The 22,408-nt window shown below is 40.5% G+C and overlaps 1 protein-coding gene across 4 annotated transcripts in view; it reads right to left on the reverse strand.

Moving 5' to 3' along the window:
* Positions 1 to 328, reverse strand: part of AKT3 (AKT serine/threonine kinase 3) — a 253,836-nt gene extending 253,508 nt beyond the window's left edge. For 2 of the 4 annotated variants that reach the window (XM_088799113.1, XM_088799112.1), the window contains exon 1: positions 48 to 302. The gene's annotated coding sequence lies outside the window, so the exon portion shown is untranslated. Of the gene's footprint in view, positions 1 to 47 lie in introns of all 4 variants that reach the window. The other 2 variants (XM_088799111.1, XM_088799114.1) reach the window with 2 other exon arrangements.
* Positions 329 to 22,408: the final 22,080 nt, after the last annotated feature.

Genomic DNA, 22,408 nt, shown 5'->3' on the forward strand with positions numbered 1-22,408 from the left:
TGGAGGCAAGGCGGGGAGGGGGCGCGAGTGGGGGCGGCGGCTGTTACCTGCAAAGGCGGCGGCGGCGGCGGCCCCGCAGCTGCTCGGGCGGCGGCGGAGGATGGAGCCGGGGGGGCGGGGGGAGGAGAGGGGGCGACTCGGGGGTCCCCCTCCCTCCTCCTCCCCTCCTGTCCTCCCCCCACCCCGCAGAGCCTCTGGCCCCCTGGAGCCCGGAGCGGCCGGCGGGAGGGCAGGCGAAGGGCTGCAGGGGAGGAGGGAGGGAGCCGGCCGGGCCGGGCCGCGGAGCTGGAGCGGGAGGCGGCGGCGGCGGCGGCGGCGGCGGCGGCGGGCGGGGGAGGGAGGAGGCGGAGACTCTACTTGGGAATCGGATATCGGCTACAAATTCAATTCATCCCCAGAAAACACCGCTCGGGCGGGGGCCGGGCCACGCCGGCGAGGCGGCGGCGGGAGGCGGGCGGCGGCGCTGGGCCCTCGGACGCGCCCGGCACGGGTCGGGGGGCTGCGGCCTCCTCTCCCGGCCGCGCCTCGCCGGGGGGACCCCGCCGCCGCCTCCCCGCCCCCTCCTTCCTCCCTCCTGGGGCCGCCGCCGCCGCTCGGTTCTCGCCGCCGCCGCCGCCGCCGCCGCCGCGGGGCTTGTTGTTGACTTTGAGGAAAACTCCTGACGTCAGGGGCTGGCTCTCGGCGACTGGCGGGAGCGGCTTCCCCGCGTCCCCGGCCTGCCCGCCGCCTCCGCTTTCCTCCCGGCCAGGCCCGGGTCCGCAGGCTTCCCCGCGCCCCCCAAACCCGCGGCGCCCCGCGCCCCCTCTCCTCTCGCGAGAACATCCCCCCAGCCAGCCGGAGCTGGGAGTGGGGGCCGTCATTCCTGGGCGGGAAGAGCTGGGTTTCCCCTCGCCTTCGCGGCGGGCACCCGAGGCCGGGGCGTGGAGGCTCGCTGCCCGCTGAGGAGCCCGGTGCCTTCCACGCGCGCCGCCAGCCCGGGGGCATCTCCGCCCGCCCCCCGCGGTGCCGGGGGTAGTCCGGTGGGCACACGGAGCACTCGCACCAAGAAGTGCGGTGCTCTGTGCGGAGGTAACTCCGAAAGCGTGGGTACGCGGGAACGGACCCCACCCATCTGCACCTCAGGTGTCAGTCCAAAACCTAAAGCAATTTCTCTCTGTCCCAAGAGTCCAGTCCAAGTACACCTCTCCGGAGAGCCACCCACAGCGCTTCCTGCCAGCAGTCCTAACCACACATAGTACCCAGGTTGCAGTAGGATCGTAATCCACTCTTAAAATTACTCCTTTTTTAGGGATATTAGTTTTCATTGACTTTGGGGAAGCCATGATGTATTGCATTCGCTACGAAGAAGATACCGTTTCTTTCTTTGTAAGTTCATGGCTCCTGAGAATATTTGCAATGGAGACACTGTTTTTGCAAAATGGCCATGTTTTACCATACATCACATTCCATAAAGTTTGTTTTTTCTTACAGCATGTTCTGTCACTTCTGAACACTTTGAAAAAACCATGTTATTTCACCACAGGGCACTATACCTGTTATGTCTCCTAATGCAAGGTTTCTTATTAATGCTTTGGCTTATTTCTGTAGAACAGTTTCTCCTCCTGACAAGCACTTCCTTCTCTGCTTTTCCATGTCCTGACAATATTGATGGTAGTCATTCTTTTGTACTATATCCCTGGTATTTATATAGTGAATTGTATTTATACAACTATGTCTACATCTGGTCTCTTATGAAATGCACATCTATTGGGATTGTGGACAAGAGTATGAAACCTAATAAGGGAAAAAAATGGTTTGTTTTTTTTAAGTCAATGTTCTCCGTTTGTAAGGGTAAGGTTTCCCTGGCCATTCTATACCTTAAAAACTTGCCATTTTAAGATACACAGTTCTCCTGAGAGAAAAGTCCTCAATATCTGCTTTTCTCCTTTCCCCATATTTCCCAGCACATGGTGAACTAAGTAAAATGAAAAATAAAAGACTGTATCTTAATTTTATTCAGTTTATCTGTGTATGAAATATACGTAATTTATTCCCATAATTATCAGACTTCTAACAGTCCCTACTGGCAAAATGATTCGATTACAGTTCTTGCTGTAAAACACAAAAATGGGTCAAATTTCTATTCTACAGTGACCCAATCCACTTTTATTTTGAAGAAAATAGTTCCTTACACCACCACCACTAAAAAGAGTATCTGGAAAGCTCTTTTAAATATTTAACTCTGAGAGTTACAGTATTCTGAATTACTAGATATCTCATCAATTGCGATTTTTGTTTCTAACTTTAGCATCAACATATTTGGAAAAACCAAATTTGTCTTATGAGCCATACTGCCTCAAAATATTTCTCTTAGTCTCATCAGATGGTATTAAATCTTAGGTGGATTAAACACTAAAGTTTCATATCAACTATCAATGGATTATATACTCTAGGCTTCCTGTACAGTATTTGAAAAATTGTAAATTTTTATTTCTGCTCTACTTTGCTCTTCTATAATAGTTTCATAAATTTCTATAATAAAAGCATGTTAGTTGTTATAGAATTATTTATTATAAAACTATTATTTATTTAAATAGCATTGTTCTTTCTCAGACTGTGCCATCATGAATTTGGCAGACTCTGTCAATTGTGGTATGATGGTACTCTGAACAGAATGTATGCTAGATGTCTCTTATCTTTATTGTTACCACATCCCAATAATATGGGGAGAAGCAGCATGTTCACCCATGGAAATGTCCTTCCTAAATTTCAGACAAAAAGCCCTCATTCTTTTTAAGCCAGATATTCTTAAGGCTAACATCTCTCAGGAATAGTAATTTATGCATCTTAAGAAAAATATTCACTCTTCTTGACTACCAATGAGTAAATTAGATACTGAGAGCTATTTCTTAGTACTTCCACCATTTCTTGGGAGTAAGTTAAAGTTGAAGGCACATTTAGAATTTCAGGACATCGGATTACCTAGGGTTGGAGATTTATCGAAAATTAATTTAACAAAAATAAAGTTACTGCTTCTCTGTCTTATTAAAAAGGGTTTCTTGTCTCCAGTGTCTACAACAGGTACACAAAGTACACATAGAATAAGTGTTTATTGAATGAATGGATGAATGAATGAACGAATAGATCCATGCCCTATGTGCAGTTTACATAGCACTTTCCTCTTGGTTTATTGGAAAGATCATGAATGCATTTGGAGACTTGTTGACCTGAGTTCAAAGCCCCTCTCAACAGAATTTATGTCTCAGTCAAGTTGCTTAACTTTTCTAAGCCTTAATTTCCTCATATGTGAAATGACAGTTCCAACTACTTCAACAGCTTATTAAGAGAATTAAATGTGATGAAGTATTAGATAGTATCTAAAACAGTGATTGGTCAGCCAGCTAAAATTCCTTTACCATAAATGTGAATATATTCACTGTAACAATAGCTGCTACAACAAATAAATACAAAATTCTATCCTGGCACACAACTATAGAAGTGTATTTCTTATTCGTGTAAAGTTCTGAATGACAAGCAAGACTCCTTTAAGCACTTATTCTTAATGCTTCGAGCCCAAGTTTCTTCCACATTAGAGCTCGGAAATGTTCATCACATAATCACAACTTCAAGCTGGCAGAAGCGGGAAAAGCATGAAGAATCATTCAAGGAAGGTTTTATGTACGTCACTTCCATTCATGTTCCACTAGCGACAACTCTCCCAAGCCACCTAACGACAAGGCAGGCCATGAAGTGGAGTCTAGGCTGGGAAGAAAAAGAAATAGTTCTGATGAACAGCCAGCCAGTCTCTGCGACAGTTGATTTCTGAAACAGCCATGTTAAGCCTACAGCTGTAATTAGTGAATATCCTAGATGATTAATAGAACAATTTCCAAAAGAACACAGTTTATATCCACATAAGTAGCACAAAAGTCATTTGCAATAGTAATCAGTACTAACTGTCGTTTTCTCTTTTTCACAAATGTCTTTCTTAAGGCATAGGTCAAATGTCCGTATCAGTAATTCGTGAGAATACTTAAGGAACAGGTATCGCACTAATCGGATGCCATGTGAAACTGGGATACGTAAAGGCCCTCTGGAAACTTCCCTCTTATTTCATTGTCAGATTTTTTTCCCCCCTGCTACGTTACTAGAGAGACAGTATTGTCACTCTCTCTCAGACAGCTACGTCTGTTAGCAATTAAGCAATCTCTAGACATTACATTTAGTATTTCAGGACTCTTGGGTCACAGAAAGTTACTGACCACAATTAAACAACTGCTTGTGGGACATTGAGCTAGAATTCATGTCCTAATTCCAAACCAACAAGCATACATAATTATTATTCCTGGCTGTGTGAGAAAATCAAGGTATGCAAATAAAACTAATACATACATATTGTAATCCCAAAGCCTCATTTTGGGATATAATTTTAACTTCCTGAAGTGGTGTGCATTTCTAGTTGTTTCAGAATCTGTTCTGTGGGGACTGGACTTTTCAATACAACAGCCAGCAGTAAAATAATGATAATAAATTTCCAACCCTAGGTAATTACCTCAACTCCTTCCTCAGTTGTCTCATGTAATACAGCTCTGTTCCAGAAAGTTTCCCCACCCATTTTGAACATAATTTCTTCTGCTAATGAAAATACTTTCAGAATCAACTGGAAAGTTCTATATCTACACCCGACTTTTTTAAAACCCACCATGACTTTTTTTTTTTTTTTTAACCACGAAGGACACTTCAGTTGTTGAATTCATTAAATAATACTGGTTTACTTTTTTATAATAAGAGGATATCTAGTCTCAATATTTTTTTTCTATTGACCATTAGTTACTAGATACTTTAAGCTGCAAATTCTATCTCAACTCAGAAGTTGGATTTTAATTTAAAACACTGAATTTGAGTTTATAATTTGGCTTTCTTTAGGCTGAAAGCCTGTAGTGGGAAAGCAGGCAAGCTCAGCTTCTCTATTTCCCCATCTTGTTTTCCTGTTCCACCCCACAAATCAGTTTCTGGGTGAAGGACAAAACCGTTCTTCTTATCCAGCTGGTACCCTTGTAAGCCAGCTTTGCACACACTCAGCCCAACACACAGAACCAGCAATTGGATATGCAAGGCCCAGTGCAGAATGAAAATGTTGAAAAAGAATTAAGAATTTCAAGGTGGCAGCAGCAGAGCCTTAAAGCAAGTTCAGGTCCCTGTGCACAGGTGTGCGCAGGTGTGCACAGATCGCACAGCCCTGTAGCTGCTGGCATGTATTTGAGGTTGGCTCTCCAGGGCCTCTTCGGAGAGTTGCTTCTGCGCTCCTCTAACTGCAACCCCTTGTGAAAGTTAATAAACAGAAATCTCATTTAAAATGGAGTCAGAGGTTAGAAGCTAGAACTCTCAGGCACGTAGACCCCAATGGGAAGAGATGTACCTTGCATCTCCAACAGGAAGATGGACTCTTTGTCCATAAAAGAGACTTCCTCTCCCTTGTTTCTCTGGACTTATCCATGGCCCACCATTAGACCACAGGCACCAAATTACAACTCTTTGTTGTTCCCAAATAATCCCATTTTGCTGGAGAAATAGCTGGCTGGCTGTTTCTTAAAGGTCAACCCCCTGACATGGCTGATGCACCTTTGCCTTCAGCTTGCTACTCCTGATCACCCTTCAGCTTCTGTTTCCTCAGTCCTGTTGCAGTCTCCCTGTTGGAGTCCTCAAACCCTCTGGCAGAAGGTCTCTGAGGCAGGACTCAAGATGGCTCCAGGCCAGCTCGCTCTCTCCCATGGGACTTTATCTGGGCCATGGGAAACACTCACACATTCTTTGCCCTGCAGGTCATTCTCTCTCTCTTGGTTCTGCTACAGAATCAGTTGGGCAGCCTGTTTCCCAGTTTCCACAGAATCCCCTCATTATAGGGAAAACATCCCAAGTTCCCACATGATCCCATGGAAACCCATGGAAGCCCCCTGGCATGAGCTGAAGAAGCGTCCTCCACCCTCTCCTCACTGGAGATGGGGAGCTCACTTTTCCCCAGTATAGTCCCTTCACGAATCTCCTCCATCTTGAATTTTCTCCACTATTTTATATTCTTAAAGTAAACAAGAACATTTGAGTCATAGAATAGGCTTTAAACTATTTTCTTCACAATACCTTCAAATAACCTAACTTGACACTACATACTTTTTGTATTTTGGGATCTCAGTTGAAACTTCAGTTTTAAATTCCTATTAAAAAGCATATTCTCTCTATGGTGTAAGTATTTCCTGTTTCTTATGTAGACGTGCACTTACGTGTATAAAAATTACCAGCTATTACTGAAAAAGTATATTAAGGTTAACTGGTGTTCAAGGCACAAAATTAAATAACATCTTCTCTACATTTGTGTGCATTTGTTTGACAAATATGACATCGAATTGCTTTTTCATACATTGTTACCTACATTAATGATATTAAATATTTATACTCTTGTCTTTGTTTAATTTTTCAAGTCTTTCTTTAAAAAATCTAAAATTGAACACTATGAAATTTTATCTCTAAAGAGCCTATGGTATAAAAACGTGCCACAGAATAAAAACATAGAAGTATAATTTGGATCAAGAGTTGGTCACTTCAATGAAGGTTACACTGAGCCATGAAAACCCCTGGATGCAGGCATGAATCTCAAATCAGATAGAGTTTTTTTAATGGAAGACTGCCTTGATTTTTCTTTAATGTCTGTGATTACCAAAGAGGAGTTGCCTTCCTTTGCTCTATATCAAAGTATAAAAAATTCAGAAAATGATTGGACTTTGGTGTCTAGTTTAAACTCCTTAACTTTTTCTTGCTCTATTCAAACTGCTATTGTGAGCTTTTATTTTTTTTAATTTTATTTATTTTATTTTTTATTGTGAGCTTTTCGTATGCAAGTCAGTGAGTAACAATTTGCTAAACACAGGTTGTGCACTAAACACAGTAGGTCTCCTTCTACCTCTCATTTTCTGAAAACTTTCTTCTTTATAGACGTCTTCTTCCAAATATCTGAGAAAGTCCTCAAGTTACGTGACATCTAGGAAACTTACTTATGAGCAAAAGTTTCGTTAGATGATTCGTAAGGGACAATTCAAAGAGTGAGGAAAAAGGCAACGTTCCCAACTTTTATTCTTCATGCATTTTCTCTTTAATGATGGGTTATCGTAACCTCTTTTTATTAAATCTCCAGCCAGGATTTCATAAAACCATTTGCATATTTGCCTAGTCCTATGGTCAGCCCTAGCAAAATCTTTTACACCTCCGATTATACAGTTCAAATTTTATCAATCACTTCAACATAATTCCATAAATACTTGTTGACTTTCTATACAGACAAAGGTCTAGAGACATATATGAATACAACAACCCAGTGCCTACTTTCAAGACAGTCCATCTATTGGTAGACCAACATAAATAAGCAACTAGAAGACAAACAAGTGTGACAATAGAAATATGTATAAAAGGATAAGAGAACACATCCTGGGAATAATTGATAAAGGAATGAAAAGGAATAAGTCAGGTCAACCTAAAGAAAAGCGAATGACATTTTAGTTTAGCTTTTAAATGAGTTCAGAAGTTGATCAGGCAGTAAGAGACATTCCAGATTGTGAAAGGAACACAAAGTGATACAAGAGAGATTTCACATCAGGGACTCCAGGAAGAAAAAAATGGGTGCAGAGAGGATTTCAATGATGTGAAGACATTTGAGCTGGGCTTGACAATAACCATGAGAGGAAATAAGAGCCTATAATTATGTAAGAATGGTGGACAGGGAGAAGAAGGAAGACTCTCCAGAGTCACATGATGTGGAATCATCAGGACTGAGTAATCAGATGGTGGGCAAGGTGGTGAAAAGAGCCTTGGGGAACACTAACACTTGAGGGCAGAAGGAGATGAAGAAAAACTAGCCAAATGAGTACGAAGAGAAACAAGAAGCTATAAAGCCAAAGTAGGAAAGCATTTCACAAAAGGGGGTTATAGTCACCAGTGGAGATGCTGCAAAGGAAGTCAAATACAGGAGAAAATCTGATAGGTCTCTACCAAATTTTACAGCTGGGGAGTCATCGGTGGAAGTACAATTTCATCGTGCAATGGGTTTGAAAGCTTCACTGAACTAAAGAGAAAATGGCCAATTGAGAAAGAGGGGATAGGGGTGTGATGGGAGTAGAAACTGATATTTATTCAAACCTACTGTGAGCCGAATTCTGTACTGGCACTTTGCTTAAGTGTGACAGGACACTCTTGTGAAATATTAACAATTGTTTTCTTGTTTCTGATTCCCCTAGCTCTTCACCAGCATTTAAAGAGCTGGAAAAGTTCATTCCCTCAGGAAAGAGATGGCAGGGCCGACTGAGTAGGCAAGGAGTCCTTTCCTGGCTTTTTATTTCAAAATCCTAACCCTGGGGAAGAAGTGGAAATGATTCTAGGGCTGAAAACAGCAGACTTGGGAGAATCCATGATGCCAAGACGAGGCTTCACACACTTGTACACCACCACCACCACCACTAGAAAGTTCTTCAGGCTAGTAGAAAGAAGGGACTGCAGGAGTAGATGGGTGGGCTTCTGCGGAAGGGCAGGCCTCATATCCTACCCTATGGGGCCAGCCCAGCTGGGGGAATGAATAAATAAACTGACAGCCTTCAGGATTCCATAAACAGAGGGAAATTGTGTTTCTTCCTCATGAAAGCCTGGATGGAGGGAAGAACCAAAGGTTGACTTGTCCCTCTGGTTAATGTAGGCATTCAGGCCCCACAGAGCTTCCTGGGACCCAGCGTGACTTGGGCAACGACATAGTTTGTGTGACCAGGATTTCTGAGCGTAGGTAGACATCTGAGATCCCCTAGCTCAATTATGAGGCAGGATCAGCTCTGCAGTTCCAATACATCAACAAAAGACACTAAAAGGACTGAGGGACAACTCAGTTATAACTCTGAAGGACTAACAACCAAGGGGCAATTGAGGTGACCAACACAGTGTGCACAGACAACCAAGACCAACAGCCCTTTCTCTCCTTATGAATCAATACCATGTAAGTCATTCTCCCCTCTGCCTTCCCTACAGAACTTCATCAAAACCCCAGGCCAAAAGGAAGTTTCTAACCACCCAGCACAATGGAGACTCAACATATAAGTAAAGTTGAGTTCTAGAAATAAAGTTACATTTCCTAAACACTTGCATTTGAGAAATTAAGTTCAGGCCCACCATATCTATTCTATGACACTTAATCCTCATGACAACTTCATTAAATAGGAATTGGCATTCCCAGGTTACAGATGAGGAAATGAGTTCAGAGAGATTCAGGAACTTTCCCAGTCTAACAAGGGACAACGCCAGGACTCACACCAAGGTCTGTCTTACACCAGAGCCAGTGTTCTTTATACCAGACCACTCTGCTCTTTCACAAATTTTGGCAGAGCAGAGGAGTGGTAGCCAGAAGGGGATCCAGGGTGATGAGACTTTTCATTTTTGTAAGGGTAAGAGAAATTAGACAATACAAATGGGGAAAGGGAAAAGAGCCAGGTGAGGGGAAGAGATTGAAAATGAAGGGAAGAAGGGGATTATTTATGGAGGAATGATTCTAAAGGATATGGGAGGAGAATAAAATAAAAGGATAAACCATAAATGGCGGTGGGTACTTGTACCAGATAAGAGGGAAAGGACTTGCAGAAATAGAAAGAGTTTTGTAGACAAGTGGAGGAAACTTGACAGCTTTGGCGCTTGGTGGCATGAAGAAGGAAGGACCAAGTGGCAATGCTTGTGGGATGCAGGTAGGATGAAGACTGAATCAGAACACCTTGCATTTTAGTGCCTGAATATAAGGTTGTATATGTCTTATGTTTGATTGAGTTTCTTCAACTTTGTAGTGCCCAGATCTGCAACCCCTTCTTTTGGGACTAAAAGAGACATTTCTCCAGCTGCTAGGAATGTTAATTGCTGACATTTTTAAATTAAGCCCCCTTTCCAGGAATTGTCCTCTACTGAGAGCCACTGTGCCCCAGATTATACCCCCTTCCTAATGACTGTTCAGTCAAGGGATTGTAAGGTCCAGCCCCTTGCCTCAGTTTGGAACAAGTCTGTAGGACCATTCATACCCCTACGCTCCCCAACAGCTCTCCCAGAGCCCCCCATCCTAACACACACACACACACACACACACACACACACACACACACGTGTGCACAGTCAGTTGTCTTCCTTGTGTATTCTGCGAGCACATCCCCAGAACGTCCTGCAAGCCAATCTCCATCTCAGAGTTGGTCTCACCTGGGAATCGGACCTGAGTGAAAATGCCAGCATGTCTTGGGAAAATCAGTTTCATGGATGAATAGTTCTGTGGTGAGCAGCAATCTCCTTTTTTCCTATCCTCTTGTTTCCATGTGGATTAAAATTATACTCCTGACCTCTCCCATCCCTTATTCCTTCCTCCCCAGGGATTTTTCTGATTGGGGACTTTAGGTGGAAATAACTGGACACTTAGGCCATTCTGGTGTCCCTCTATTTGAGGGACAAGTCTGCTTCCCCCATGACAAAAGAAGCCTGCTGTGCAGGTGTGGCCTGTGGTTTTCTGATTCTGGGGTGGAACATTAAATTAACAAGCTTGTCTGTAGGCCTAACTGCGCATTGTCCAACCCAACCTTTACTAATGTAAAGCCACTATTTTTTAAAACATTTTTTTAATTAGTTTCAGGTGCTCAAAACAATATAATAGTTAGACATTTATCATTTATATCCCTCACACAGAGACAACCCCCATCCCCCCCATCCACTACCCCTCTGACATCGCACACAGCCATTACATTTCCACTGTCTCTATTCCTAATGCTGTACTCTGCTTCTTGTAACTATATATATATATGTGTGTGTATATATATATATATACATATATATATATATATATATATATATATATATATATATATATATATATATACACACACAAGCCTACAGACAAGCTTGTTAATTTAATGTTCCACCCCAGAATCAGAAAACCACAGGCCACACCTGCACAGCAGGCTTCTTTTGTCATGGGGGAAGCAGACTTGTCCCTCAAATAGAGGGACACCAGAATATATATATACACACACATATATATATATATATATATATATATATATATATATATATATAAAATTGTAGTTGACATTCATTATTGTTCAGCTTCAGCTTCAGGTGTACACTGCAGTGATCAGGCATCTACATCATCCCTGAGGTGGTCTCCCTAATGAGACAAGTGTCCATCGGATACCCTACAATATCTTTACAACATTATTGATTACATTCCCCAAATTGACTTTCGTATCCCCCTGGCAATCTTGTGGTGACCGACTGTGCTTTCTAATCCCCTCACCTTCCCCCTTATCCCCACCCCCGCTCCCATCTAGCAACCCTCAGTTTTTCCTCTATGTCTCTGAAAATGGAACTACCTTATGATCCAGCAATTCCACTCCTAGGTATCTATCTGGAGAAATCCAAGACTAATTCAAAAAAATTTATGCACCCCTATGTTTATTGCAGCACTATACGCAATAGCCAAGACATGGAAGCAACCGAAATGCCCATCAATAGACGACTGGATTAAGAAACTGTGGTACATTTATACAATGGAGTATTACACAACCATAAAGAAGAAAGAAATCTTACCATTTGCAACAACATGGATGGACCTAGAACATTATGTTAAGTGAAATAAGTCAGACAGAGAAAGACAAATACCATATGGTCTCACTTATATGTGGAATCTAAAGAAAAGAATAAATGAATGAACTAATCAGAAACAGTCTCAGACACCATTTTTCCCCCAATGCTCGCCTTGTCTATTGTGTTTCCCAATTGGGGTCCACATTCACAAGGAGGTGAGAGCTGTGTTATTATACTTTACTCTGAAACTTTTACCCCTATAGCACTTAGGAAAGGGAAAGAAACACGATTTAGTGGTTGGGTGGCTTTGGGGGGTGAGAAATGGCAAGAGTGATAAGTAATGTGAATAATAAACATGATGTGGAATGTAAGGTAAAGAAGACTATAATGGTTTCAATATTTAGAAAATGTTCATGAACTCCAGGTCTTATATGCAAAGCAGTTCCTGCCTCAGAGAAGTGAATCACAAAGGGAATTTACCCAAGTTCCCGGTCATTAGATTTAAATCATTTGCCTTTATTCTCCAAATTCTTGGCTTAATTCAAAAGATATGTAAAGAACCAAGAATGTTGGCTCTGTTACAAAAAACTGCATCAGCTTTTTGCTAAAATCAGTTTTACCATTAACTTAATTACATTTTATTACCAAAAGATAAGTATGCTAAATGGATCCACATATCAAAACATCTATTATAGGTTTGCAGAAGTGATGGTAAGGATGACACTATTTTTATCAATGCTTATTTTTAAATTATTTTTATTTGACCTCATTTTACCCCAAATTACCTTTCGAGATAATTTTTCAGGCTGAGTCCCAAGTTAAGGATGGCTCGGAAACTTTTCCCATAGCAAGAAATTAGGTACGATTTCCTTGCTTTGAGAAAAAACAAGATTAAGAAAAATTTATATTTTAGACTCATTGAATGTTTCAGGTGTCATATTTTGCAGATTTCATATTTAATATAATTCTACTTCTGATATTCATTTTTATTACTTCACAAACTAACCAGAAGTAATAAGGTTTCAAGAGCTAGAAAGCATGTATTTGGCTTTTCTTAGCTGTTTGGGTCAATTTTAAGGTGTCTAAGGTACCACAGAGTATTGATGAAGTGAATCCATAAATTGTTTGTTGCTTTCTTGTAGCATTGCTTATCAATAATGCTTTTTGTCAGTTTCCTCTGAAATATCCAGATTTCTTTAAAAAATGGAAGCTATGCAATGGTAATTTTTCACCTTTTATGATTAGATTACAGGGTACAGGAAATGGGGGAACAGAGAGGCCTTCAACTTCTCTATTTTACTGTAATCTTCCCTGTCATCTATGAGATGAAGAGTATAGGAGATGACAAAATGGCTCTGCTCTCAGAGGTGATGATGGGTTTGCTCTGAGCTATCGACACTCATACCTGGGCCTCTTGTGATCAATGGCACACAATTTGGAGGCGGCTGACTGGGGTTAATGGTGCAATCTGTGGCTTTGGAACAGAGTTCTTCTCTATGTGAAACTAATTGGCCCATATGGGGATTAAACTGGTAACAGTGTCCTCATTTGTCAACCCATCTATTCAGCGTTTGAATCTGGTTGCATTTGAGTACTGTAATTCAACCAATGTATTTTCAAAATCATAATATTGTAACTTCAGAAAGAGAAAGGGTCATTTTTTAAAATATAAAAGCTATTTATCACCCAAATCACTGTAAGAAAAAATCATTACAAATTAAATAATTACCCTATAGCCAATTATGCTTAAATGAATATCCCCCAGGTGTGGGAAACAGAACAGGAGGCAAGTTGGCTTCCCATTAAGTACCTTATTCTATTGCAAATTCCAGAATTACTTTAAAAATTGTCAAGACACCTTCAGAACTCCTCCTGACTGCCCAATGATTGCATAGAGGGTTAACAACCTCAACTCTTCCCCAAAATGGCAGGTTTCAAACTGAGACCTTACCTTCTTTCCTCACTTTATTTTTCTTTGTTTCTATGTTCATCAGAAGCAGAGTATTTTTTTTTTAAATTAATTTACCAATTACACGATTAATGTCCTGATTTTGAAAAAGAAAAAAAAAAAAAAAGAAAAGAAAACCACATTGCCACAAAACACAGGCCCTTCCTTCAGTACAGAATTCAATTCAGACTTCAATTCAATTGAGGACAGATCTCAACAACACAGCATATTTACATTCCAACTTCTTTTTAGCTCCACTTAGATTTTTTTTCTCTCAATTTCTTCATGATTAACCTGATTCCCTTCTCCAATTCAACTGATGCTTAATATCTGACTAATACATGAAAAACAAGCCCCAAGTTGTCAATTAGGTGTGCTATGATAACGTTACGGGAGAGCCTACAGCATAGTGGAAATGAAAAAGTCAAACAGATAAAAACTAGAGAATAAAATGGTGGTTACCAGAGATGGGGGATAAGATTGATGGTGTTTAAGGGTATAAACTTGCAATGAGTGGTAAAAGAAGCCACAGAGATGTAATGCACAGTATAATGAATATAGATAACAATACAGTACTATAATTAAGTAATGTGATAAATATTTCTGCAATGGCAATCATACCACAATATACAAATACGTCAAAGTAAACCATTGTATACCTTAAATTTACATGATGTTACATGTCAAATTTATTCAGTTGAAAAAATAAAAGGGGAAAAAAAATGAAGAAATTTTTAAAAAGACAAAAAACAAAGCTCAGAGGGATAGCTAATGATGCTCCAGGGGGTCAAATGACCAACATTTATATGAAGTACCATTTTCTTTACTTAAACCCTCAGTTAGATGCTGTATTTCTAATATATAGGAATATTTACGTCTGCTTAACATTTGGTTCTTTTGTCTTCAAAAATTCTTAATTAAAAGGACTACTTTAGATAAATATGTGTATAGGATATTAGTCAGTCTTAGTATAGTAATCAAAGCTGTATGTATATGTGTATATATATATATATACATATCTATATATCTCTCTCTATATATATGTGTGTCTTATATATATGTATAAAGCTATATCAACTTTCTTTTGGTTGGTATTTACATGATTTTTCATCCTTTAATTTTAAATCTTTCTTTAAACTTTTCTGTATACTTATGCTTTGTATGGATTTTTAAAAGTGAAATCTGACCATTTTGTCTTTTAACCAGAGCATTTAGTTTATTTGCCTTTCCTATACCAATCAACAAAACTGTTTTTTTTTTAAAAATCTCTTATCCTATTTGATGGTTTCCATTTGTTCTACTACTTTCTGTAGCTTAACAAGCTCCCTCAGCAGATCCTGACTCAGTGGGAGGATGTAGACTGCTGAGGTCCAGAGCGCTTTTAATAAGGCCATTTTCTTGACCGGGATGTTCCCATTGTTACAGAGCTGAATTGGTGTCCCCTGCCTTCTTCCATAAACACGGAGAATAGCATAGGACAGTGTCCTGTTGGAGCTCTGCCCGTCAAGCTTTCCTCTCTACTGGATGATGAGAAACGGGGCCAAAGTGGTATTTTTCAGCTGCTGTCTGCCTTCAAGTTTCCCTAATAAACGTGACTTTACATTTATGTTCTGTCAGGCTAGTGGTATATATGTTCATGCCCCTTTGCCCAACATCTTTCTTATATCCTTTTTTTTTTTTTTTTTTTTAAGAATGGATTCTTTTTTTTTTTTTTTTTTTAATCTATGAGGCATTTTCTTTTTTTTTTTTTTTTTTTTTTTTTTCTTTTTTAATTTATGTATTTAAGTCAAGTTGTTGTCCTTTCAATCTTAGTTGTGGAGGGTGCTGTTCAGCTTCAAGTTGTTGTCTTTTCAGTCTTAGTTGTGGAGGGCACAGCTCAGCTCCAGGTCCAGTTGCCGTTGCCGTTGCTAGTTGCAGGGGGCACAGCCCACCATCCCTTGCGGGAGTCGAACTGGCAACCTTGTGGTTCAGAGGACACGCTCCAACCAACTGAGCCATCCGGGAGCTCAGCGGTAGCTCAGTTCAAGGTGCCATGTTCAATTTTAGTTGCAGGGGGCGCTGCCCCCTTGCGGGACTCGAGGAATTGAACTGGCAACCTTGTGGTTGAGAGCCCACTGGCCCATGTGGGAATCGAACCAGCAGCCTTCGGAGTTAGGAGCACGGAGCTCTAACCACCTGAGCCACCGGGCCGGCCCCCTTTTTGACTGATTATTTTTTATCGTGTGTTTTTTTTTCCGGTCCGCTATTGATTTGGCAATCACTCTCTTTATCTATTATTTTAGTAATCACTTTAGAAATTACAACATGCAAAATTAACATACCAATATCTGAAGTTAATCAATACCTTTACCCTCCTCCTGGAGTGAAGGGGGAGGTTAAAAAAAACCCAAAAAATCCCAAAACAAGGCTTGAACCCAATTCCTTCCATACTTACTAAATTAATGTTTTTGCAGTTGTGCATTTTAATTACATATCTTTTATTAAAAATCCCTACAAGACATTGTTATTAATATCTATGCAATCAGTGATTGTTTCATTATTGCTCCCCACATGGCCTCCACTGACATTGAGGTGGGGGGAGTTTGGCCTTGTTACTGACGTGTGTTAGTTAGGTTTGGCTGCCGTCATAAAATACAACAGACTGGGTGGCTTAAACAACATAAATTAATTTTCTCACAGTTCTGGAGTCTAGAAGTTCAAGTTCAAGGTTCTGCAGGGTCTGGTTCCTGGTGAGAGCTCTCTTCCTGTCTTGTAGATGGCCAGACATGTAATGTCTCTCACATGGCAGACAGAGAGGGAGAGAGATATAAAGATAGAGACAGGGAGACATCACTCTCGGGATCCCTTCGTATAAGGACACTAGTCACAGCATATCAGGGCCCCACCCTTATGACCTCGTTTAACCTTCACTATCTTCTTATAGGCCTTATCTCCAAATACAGTTACATTTAGGGCTTAGGGCTCAACATAAGAATTTGAGGACACAATTCAGTCTACGGTATGACGGATGGTCATGGAAGTCCTGTATCTTTTATAGGACTCCACAGACCTAACTCAGAGGGGAGAGGGAGGAACAGCTCATTACTATTGAAGGGGGGGTCTCCATTGACACAGCTGTGTCACAAACGTTATAGGGACAGTTACTCTTGTGAGTATGTCTGGTTATGTAAGACTGCCTTATTAGAATGGAGATTCTAATTTAAATGAGATTCTCCTACTGCCTAGAAAGAGGTAAGTTGTCATGTAAGAGGACCCCTGAGGGGGCACACGGCAATGAACTCTATGTGGCCTCTAGGAATCGAGAATGGCCCCGCTGACAGCCAGCAATAGAAGGGATCTTAGTCCTATATCTGCAAGGAATGGAATTCTGCCAACCACCACTTGAATTTGGAGGAGGACCCTAAGCTCCAGAGAAGAAGCAGGCTGGCTGACACCTGGACAGCAGCCTTGTGAGACCTTAAGAAGACCCAGCTAAGCTGCGTGCCCAAACTCTTAACCTGCAGAAACTGGGAGAGAATGATGCATTATGTTGGTTTTAAACTGCCATGTTCGTGGTAATTTGATATAGTGCCATAGATAAGTAATACAGCGCTCCAATTTCTGAGTCTTTTCTTTCTAACTGGGATCTCTTCTCCCCACCTTGCACATTACATCAGGTTATGTAAGACTGACTGTCTTATTAGAACAGAGTGAGATTCTCTCTTGTTGCCCTGGAAGGCATCAATTCCATAAACAAGTGGCAAGTGTACACATTGTGGGGTATGCTTAATGATGTGTCTGCAGCGAAAGCTGGTAAAAGCTTGATACATTTCTTGTCATATGAAGTAAGTGGGCTTATTGGAGAATACTCTCTTCTGCCAAAAGTTGGAGGAAACAACAAAGGGTAATAAAATTTAATATCAGAGGAGATGGCAACAGATGGGCTGTAGGCTTTTAAAAAAAATGAACGTTGGGATCTCTAAAGGTGAATGAATCCTTTATGGCTGAAAATGGAAGACAGGTTTTATATGTATACAGCAGACAGAAGAACCAAGCAAAGTCGAACTATCATGAAAAAGATTGAAAGTAAAAAAGTGAAAAGGAACACATCTATGATTAGCAGCAGAAAGTACATCTGTGCCAAGAAGTTAATCAAAGAATAAAACAAAACCATTTAAATAAGGATGATAGTAGTTACAAAATGTGTCATGTTAAGAAGCATGGAAGTCAAGTCAAAATCACTATGGTGCAAATAACAACGATGCTGGCACGGGTGCTAAAATATCCCCGAAGAAACAAGTTTTCCATCCAGAAATACAAACATGTCAGTCATTTCTTGCCCATTTCAAAATTCCAAAAGAAGTTGGGTCCAAGATACAGCATGAGTCTCATGCTAGCCAAACGTCATATTATTTCCTCCTCAATTAAATCTTCTCGGTGAGCTACAAATGTTTCTTTTGTCGCTAACCACTCCAGGTGGGCCTTGTTAGCTCCCAGTTTATTGCCAGATTGTTAAACCCACTGCTCAACTGAGTCCTGTCATTTCTTCCTCCTCCCACATTTGCTACCTCCACTCTATTCAATCACAACTGCTTACCACTCCCACTTTCCCCTTATACTTCCACCTCCTCATGTGCTTCCACATGGCCCTACGTGGTGGAAACAAAATTCTCTTCTCCATCTGACATCACCTTTCTCCTACATACTCCTCCAACAAAGCTCACCTCTTCTGGGGAGGCAATTCTGAAACTATTTTGATGACAAATTTAAATAGCACAGAATCTACTAATCAAAAGACTCTATCATTGATCTCCAGGAGGTCCACACGCCTCCCCCTTAAACACCCCTATTTTCCACATGTCCCTGAGTCTTGACTGCTAAGCAAATGTGAATCACCAGCCTGAGAGGCAGAGACCAAGTCCATGAGAATATGTTCTAGTTAGTGTCTGTCCTCTTGTTACAGAATAGCAGCCATAATTCTTAGCTGATTGGTAAAAAATAAACGTTACTGGGAATTTAGCGCCTAGTTCTGAAAATTGTATTATCTGACTGATTGATTTAATTATTAATTCCATAAGTGCTTCTTGCTTGCTGATTGCATGCCGTGCTCTGTGCTATCTGTACATTGGGGGCTAAACAGACTTTCTAGTGTGGGAGGTAAACGAGATTAAAAATAAAAGAAAACTACAGATTGTGATGAGTGTTTTGAAAGAAAAGAAGAGAGTTTGGTGATAGGGAATAAGGTGAGAAGGGAGTGAAGTGGTCAGGAATTTTTTGTTTGTTTGTTTTTCAATGACCACACTTTTACTGTGTTCCTTTTTTGGGTCTTTGCTCTTTGTCCCTCTGTTCTCCACGACTTCTATTCCCTATTTCCCTTTCATGCTCCCACCCTGGATTAGTTTTCTCTCTTTCTTACTCAGAAGCCATTACCCACCTGCTCCTTATACCTCAAAAACGCAAACGAGTTTGCACTGTGTGGGTTCTGGAGTCAGATCTCCTTTGGCCTAGAATTCTGGCTTCTCCACTTGTCAGCTGTGCAATCTTGTGCAAATTTCTTCTCAGTTCCCTCACATATATGAGGGTGATGATTATGGTTCCTAGATTCTAAGGTAGTTGAGGGAATTAATTAAAACACAACATGCAAAATAATTAATACAGTGCCCGGTACATAGCAAAACTCAGCAGATGTTAGCTGTTCTTGTTATTTCAAATATCTTGCCTGCATTTAAGATAATCTGCCTTTCTAGGTCTGTGAGTGTGGAGGGTGTGCTCATTTATGGAACTATGGCCCCCAAAGATCCAAGCACCCCGCAAACATAGTTAAGAGAGTAGAAAAGATTATTAGTTTCAATCACACATATCTTTTACACATATATATCTTTATTGCAATGGCTTTCCACACATGTTACAGTATAGTACAGTCGGTTGGACTACTCCAGAGTAAAATTTAAAGAAATAGAAATACCTAGGCAACTGTGACACCTTTATAATCAGTCTATTTGTAATTACTATGTATCCTAACCCCAATTTTCCTTTAGAATTCAACAAAAACCAGTAGAAGGAAGGAAGTCAAACCCATCCTGACTCTCCTTTGGAACGAGACCATGTCTACGAGGTTTTTGAGGCTTTAAGTCAGGTTGGCATTAAAAGGTTTCTGGGCTACAACACTAAGCTTCCCTAATTAAAAGGTGACTTTATTATCCTCTCTGATTCCACTGCACTCATCTAAGGTTTGTTTTAACTATACTTGGATTTCTACACAGCTGCTGAACTTTGGTGCTAAAGCCCCTGTAGACTGCGTAACACTTGTACGCTCTCAGACTTAGCTTCATTTTGCTACTAAAGTGAGTCCCTCCTCCCTGAGGATTTTTAACATTTTTCCCTTTGGACCTCAATTTTTCTCCTCAGGAAAAGATTTTGGCCACATTATTAATCTCCATATTTTGTTATAGAACTCTTGGTGCTTTCTCTTTTTCTTTTCTTTTTTTTTTTGTAAATTTAAAGGGCATTCATCATCAGCCCAACTGCTTCTCTTAATGGTAATTCTTTGCCCTTTGAAACTACAGCCTCATACTTTCTAATTTGTGCACAGTTCCCTCAGTGGCTGTTTCTTTATACTTTTGGAAGCATGCCACCGTGCTCCTGTATGTATGTGTCATATCTGTTCACATGACCACTTCTATGCTGGGTGAACTTCCTTAAATACAGAGCCTGTGCCTTTTTCTTTGGTCACCACAACACCTAGAATAGTACCATGCACATAGTAGGTGCTCAAGAATGTTTGCTGAATAAATAAACAGTGCTTAAGTATAGTCATACACTTGCTACAGTCTATACTAAGTTTGGGTTTTGGGGGTTTTTTTACGTAGAACAAGACTTGCTACCCAAATCTAATTACATGTAAAATTTGACAGGGTATTAAAAAAATGGACCTATAAATGGTTCCATCACTGTTTTTATAATTTAGTAGGTGGTATGTAGATTAACAGCACAGAACTATTTTCCTGCCTTAAAGGTTGTGTTAAATATTGAAATCATTCTCAAAACTACAGTGAGATGCCTGTACTTCTGAGTGGGTTAGAATACATTGTACTATTTGTATATTGGCATTATCTGTCAAGGTTCGTTCCTTGTCTGACTCAGTATTAGATTGTGCATGTATAAACACTATCACATACTGAAGAGTTGAAATGCATATGGGGAAAAACTATTAACAAAATTTAGGCACAAAATTAATAAGCCTTAATAAATATTTTTAAAATAAAATACAGTCCATCTGGGAGAAGCATAAATTTTGTTTTCATTCATTAGGGTGATCCACTCACTGACTCATAGTTCTAACTTCCTTTACTAATTTGAAAAATTAGTCACTCTATGTGGTGATGTGAACACTGTAAAGGTCTATTATGTTTTCAATTTGCATAATTTGTGAATACTATCTATAAATACTAGTATTTTTCTCCAAGTTGGAAGTTATATAATGACAAAAGAAAGCTCAAACCGACCATTAATGTGATGGTGTATAAACTTACTTTCAAAGATCTTAAACAGAGAGCTTCATTTGAAATGAATTCAAGAAACAGCAACTTTTTGAATAAACAACTTTTTCCTTAACAATTTTTGCATAAATATCCACTCTTTTACTAAAATTTTTACCTTTCCCCGCCCCCATTTCTGACTTGTCTTCCCCAAAATAGACCTAATAGGGTAAAGGGTGTTCTAGAAAAACCCTGCCCTTTCTAAACTTCCCAGAGTTTGCTCTCTTCCTCTGTTGGGTATAATCTTATTCAAACAGCCAGTGATTATTCCAAATGGAAGCAGTAGTTTCCCATACACTTGTTTTTCTTCTGAACAGGTATTCCGCTTTAATATAGCCTCACTTGGAGTGTGTGGGGTCTAGGTAAGCTCTTCATAAAAGAAATGTTAATGGTTGAAATAGTTTTTCCTAAACTTTCTATTACAAAGGTTCCAGAACACTTTTCTTGAAAAATCTATTAAAGCTATTCAATGCCATTGCCTCTCAGAAGCATATGATACCCAGAATACATATCGCTGTGGAAGAGAACCACGGGAGAAATGACAGCGGGGCACATTTCACTGAGCAACTGGGGACCAGGAGATTGCGTTTTCTGCAGAAAAAGAAACAGATGGAAATCATAGGCTCATCATTGCATTGCGTCTGAGGATTTGGTTCAACATATAAGAGACTGCCTGGCACGTGCTCATTTCTCTCCACTGGGCCTGACAGAATAATGCTTTTTTGACTCTTTGCATGTCGAGTGGTAGTATTGTGGAATCTTCAGCACAGGACTTGTTTGGAAATCTTCTTTCCGTGACACTGAATTTGCAGTGAGCTGCATTGTAATTTTCCCCTGAGGGAGTACGTGGAAGTGAAGTCCTGAGCTAATTCTTTACTGCGAACTTGCCTTCCTCTGCAAGGAGAGAAAATATATCACACAGTCATGGTATGAGTTACAGTAGCTGAAAAGTCAATTGCCGAAAAGGCAGCCGGCTCCAGATTCCCTGCTTTAAGGTTTTAGGACAGAGAGAACATCTGAGTCATGAAGTCAAAATTACAACAGTAATTTCGCTAGAACATCAGGGATGAGGTGCTGTGTGTTGCATACTTCTTGCATCTGGATGGAATTAGAGCTTTTAGCGTTTCCTCAAGAAGGCTTATTAATAGCAGAGGACTAAAGTAATGAGTGTCTGCCACGTATAGCATTTGAGGAAATGAGCAATGCCAGGGCAGGCTTATCAGGACTTGCTGTTTGTTCTTTCTTACCCTCGGGAAACAGATGTATTGATCAGATTTTTAGAGAAAAAAAGCCTGCAATAGGTTTGCTGTGCTGAAATATGATAGACCAA

This window comes from Rhinolophus sinicus, chromosome 6 (genome assembly GCF_057876585.1).
Source record: "Rhinolophus sinicus isolate RSI-liver-muscle chromosome 6, RSI-T2T, whole genome shotgun sequence".
Lineage (NCBI taxonomy): Eukaryota > Metazoa > Chordata > Mammalia > Chiroptera > Rhinolophidae > Rhinolophus > Rhinolophus sinicus.